The sequence below is a fragment of the Maylandia zebra genome, linkage group LG13 (assembly GCF_041146795.1).
Source record: "Maylandia zebra isolate NMK-2024a linkage group LG13, Mzebra_GT3a, whole genome shotgun sequence".
Taxonomy (NCBI): Eukaryota; Metazoa; Chordata; class Actinopteri; order Cichliformes; family Cichlidae; genus Maylandia; species Maylandia zebra.
This window is the reverse complement of record NC_135179.1, coordinates 14,938,638-14,943,563: the sequence shown is the minus strand read 5'-3', so window position 1 is coordinate 14,943,563 and position 4,926 is coordinate 14,938,638.

The window sequence follows — 4,926 nt, the reverse complement described above, 5'->3', positions numbered from 1 at the left end:
AGCAGAAGGGAGAGATGGTCTGACAGACCCAGGTGGGGATAAGCCTGGGCTCTGTACGCATTCGCCATGTTGGTGTACACCTGGTCCAACGTTCTATCTCCTCTGGTAGCACACTTCACATTACGGTGGAAATTGTGAAGTACAGATTTCAGGTCCGCGTGGTTAAAATCCCCAGCCGCAATAAAGACACTGTCCGGGTGTGCTACCAGGCTGTTATTGATGCTGCTGCTCAATTGTGCTAACGCTAGCTTAGCATTAGCATCTGGTGGAATGTAAACAGCGCAGATGTAAACGGCAGAAAATTCCCGAGGGAGATAGAATGGACGGCACTTTAACACCAACAGTTCTACCTCTGTACTGCATAGTCTTTCCGTTACCGTGACGTTCGTGCACCAAAGGTTGTTAATATAGATGCACAGCCCCCCGCCAGTCTTCTTACCCGAGTCCGCAGACCTGTCGGCTCGATAGGCGGTGCGGCCTGCTAGATCGATAGCCGCATCGGGAATGGCGCTGTCCAGCCAGGTTTCAGTGAAAATCATGCACGAACAGTTATTAAAAGTCCGTCGAGTGGCGATCTGCAGTCATATTTCATCCAGTTTGTAACGGATTGAACGGGCGTTGGAGAGGAATATGATCGGGAGTGGTGGTTTAAACGGACTAGTCTTTAGCCGTGCCCACAGGCCTCCCCGCTTGCCTCTCTTCTGCCTCCGATCGCAACGTCTCCTCCTGCGGCTTGCTGTTGCGGGTAGCCCCGGGGGTTGCTTAACGATCTCCGGGGGGATGAGATACTCGGATGTTAGTTGAAGATCTCCACGGCTTAGTTGTAGTAGATCATCTCTGTTGTATTGAAGTAACCCCAGACTGTGTGAAATAATACACAGTACCACCAAAAGTGCAAAAGTGTAGGAGCTCCGGGCCGCTGCGTCTGTGCGCGCCGCCATCTTAAGCAATCTGTTCGTTTAATGGCAGTTTACTCCCCAGTGTACGAGGATACCGCCACCTGCTGACCGAGCGAATAAACCCTATTATAAACTGAATTATCGTCATTACAAACGTGTGTTAAATCTGATTTAGCGATAGTCGAGTGTGTTTATGCTTGTCTGTGAGGAGAGGATTGTTGGAATAGTGATGATGATGTGCGCTATCACTGTCAGTAAACACTTAATCTGGCTGATGAATCTACACGTGAGATATTACAAAGTCTGCATTATTAACTCTGTAATTAGGCGCCATTCTTCTTATTTTACGGCGCTGTTGCTCAATCGGGGGACGCTCTCTGTTGAGGAGAAAAGCATGAATTTCTTTGTATACGGATTATCCATTGTTTAAATGTCCCGGGCAGTCGAAAAGAAGGCAGAGCTGTTGAGAAATGCTAGGAGCTAACTGGGCGCTAACCGCATCATTCAAATATATTGAATGTCGCAAAGAGAGGAAGTGACGTAAGATTTGCGCATGCGGGGTACCGATCGGGTTTCCGGTACGGATCGGGTAGTGACACACCCGAGCCACGACTGCAACGAGGGGTTTGCTAGCAGAAAGACTGTAGCACTTGAGGTGTGTGTGTGTGTTTGGTGAGAGTGCATGTGGGCCCACAATATTAGTTGATTATTTTGTTTCTGTTGAGGTAGATACCTTACCATTGTTTAACAAACTTTATTGATTTTACTTATTTTCTTTTGTGTTGTTAATTAAGCATTCACTAAAGTGGAGTTAACTTTATAATTGACCTGCTTGTGTGTGATTTATTTCCATATAGTGTAGTTTTATTGCATATTTAATACCATAAGCATTAAAAAGGGAGTATCAATAGGAAAGTAACAACAGGAACCCAGGGCCCCTCTCAATAGAACGTGGGAGGGGTGTTACATATATGTACATTATAAGAGTGTATGCATTACTAAATGTGTATATGTATATCTACGTGTGTCAGCAGTCTGATGGCCTGATGGAAAAAGCTGTCTCTCAGTCTGCTGGTTCGGGACCGGATGCTGCAGAACCTCCTTCCCAATGGAAGTAGTCTGAACTGTTTATGGCTGGGGTGACTGGAGTCCTTGATGATCCTCCCCACTTTCCTCAGGCACCGCTTCCTGTAGATGTCCTGGAGGGAGGGAAGCTCATCTCCAATTATCCGTTCAGAGCACCGCACTACTCTCTGGAGCACTGTTGCGCCTTCTTCACTGTTTTGTTTATGTGTCCTGACCATGTAAGATCCTCAGCCAGATGTACACAAAGGAACCGGAAACTGCTCACTCTGTCCACAGCAGCGCCGTTGATGGTAATGGGGGTGTGTACTTCTCTGCACCTCCGGAAGTCCCCTATCAACTCCTTTGTTCAGTTCAGTTCAGTTCAGTTCATTTTTATTTCAAACATGTGCCTTCACAATCATTACAAAATATCATTACATTATTTGTTTGAAAAGGAGTAGGCTGAAGTATTTACTTATTTGTCCCTACCCCCTCAAGTCTACTTGTCTTTGCGGCGTTGAGGGTGAGATGGTTGTCTTGACACCAGTGGGTCAGGGCGCTGACCTCCTCCCTGTAGGCCATCTCATCCCCTTTGGTGATAAGACCCACCACTGTAGTGTCGTCCGCAAACTTCACAATGATGTTGGAGTTGTTAGTGGCCATACAGTCGTAGGTGTAGAGTGAGTACAGGAGAGGGCTCAGTACACACCCCTGTGGAGCACCAGTGTTCAGTGTGATGGGGGATGAGGTGATGCTGCCCAGTCTGACCACTTGGCGTCTGTCAGACAGGAAGCTAAGGATCCAGCTGCAGAGGGAGCTGCTCAGTCCTAGATCCTGCAGTTTCCTGTCCAGCTTCGAGGGAACGATGGTATTGAATGCTGAGCTGTAATCTACAAAGAGCATTCTCACATACGTGTCTCTCTTCTCCAGGGTGAGAGGGTAGTATGTAGTGTCAGGGCTATGGCATCATCAGTGGACCTGTTGTGGCGATATGCAAATTGTAGAGGGTCCAGTGAGTCAGGTAGTGCAGAGCAAACGAAGTCCCTGACCAGCTTCTCGAAGCATTTGCTCACGATGGGGGTCAGGGCTACAGGTCGCCAGTCGTTCAATGAGGAGATGGTGGAGGATTTGGGTACAGGGACGATGGTGGCCATTTTGAAGCAGGCTGGGACTACAGACAGAGAGAGGGAAAGGTTGAAGATGTGCGTAAACACTCCAGCCAGCTGAGCCGCGCATGACTTGAGGACGCGGCCGGGAATCCCGTCCGGACCAGTAGCTTTGCGTACGTTCACCTTCCTGAAGCACTTCCGCACATCCTCCTCAGACAATGTGTGCGCACTGATGTCATCCGCGGTGTGCACACTGTCCGGTCTCATGGTGTTCGCTGTGTCGAATCTAGCGTAGAATACGTTTAGATCCTCACACAGAGAGGCCGTGGTTTGCGGTATGCTGGTTTTCCCTCTAAAGTCTGTGATTGTGTTTAGTCCCTGCCACATACTACGAGGGTCGTTTTATCCTCATTTTTATTCTAATTGAATTGCTAAAAAAAAGACACAAAGCACGATCTCCTAAAAATGTTGTGGAAAATATATTATAATTATTATATTATCATTTTACTCTAAATTTAATTTAAACTCAAATTTATCTGGTCAGTATCAAAAATTGTGACTGTACATTAGAGCCTTTCCATTCTGGGTTTTTAAGAAAGAGTTCAAAACCAGAGAGAGGAGATGTGTTGTTTTAAGCAGTGATAAGAATGATCAAAATGTCTCTCAGTGTGTCACTTGCAGGTGAAGAGCAGACCTGGATCAATTTTCCATGTGCAGCAGTTGGAAGAAAATTATAGGTTAACACCGTTAGAAACACTCAGGCTGAGTTTTGGCTGAATTGTTTAACAGCTTAACTTCCATGCGTTTGTCACCCTGAGAAAACAAGCTCCAAGAATCTCTCCCTGAAGACAAGAAGTGTAGTTCCAGAACAACGACATGGATATAAAGAGCTCACAGCAGGCCAAGAGATGGCAGTATCCTGAGCAGTGAGAGGTCTACCAGCAGCAGTTGTGCAAAACAGCATCAGCATGGAGATAAAAACCATCATGGATGGATGGATGGATGGAGATATGCGTTTCCAACTAGCTGCAACTTCACTGTGCGTGAAGGGACCTTTGAGAAGACTTTCTGAGTGTGACATTTGACACTTTTGGAGCAAAATGGCAAGATGAGACAGTGGAAAACACAGGACAAAGCTGGAAGAGAACTGACTGCCACTGGTCTGACAATGAGTGGGGAGAGGAGTCCATAGTGGGGCAGGAGGATGCATGGAGGAAGGCTGTTTTAGTGTGGGAAACTGAAATTTGGGTTTAGGAAACTGGGAAGAAAAAACGACTGCCTTGCGTGGAGAATTGAAAAGTGTCTGGAGCACTGCAAAGAGGAGAGCAGGCCTGTACGATTGGAATTGAAAGCGCTACACAACACTTCGTCGGGAAACGATTGCAAGTGAGCTTCTCCACATTAAATGGGCTCTGGAAAAAGCCACTCATTTGGGACACAAAAGGTTCAGCGAGGTAATCCAGTCTAAATTCTTCTTTTTCTTTTTTTTTGAAATGGCATCATATTGCTGGCACTAGAAACTTAATGTGACATGAGAGGTTCTGCTATCAGCAATTAAAAGAAAAAAAGGGGAACTGACTGGACTGACAAAAGCTTGACTGACTTGACACCAATGTGCAAGATTGCACCTCCACCCAGACAGTGACAATAGGGTGGATGTATGTATGTATGTTTCTTTTTCACAGGAGCAGAACTGTGACAGCAACATCCTTGGTAAATCCTAGGAACTCTGGGCCATGCCGACTTAACCTTTTAAATGCCACTTTCTGTGTCTTTGTGAATTTATCAGCAGTGTGTTATTCATGACCTTGTATTGCTTGCAATGCAGAGGTCACTGTGAGAAAGTGTGCATA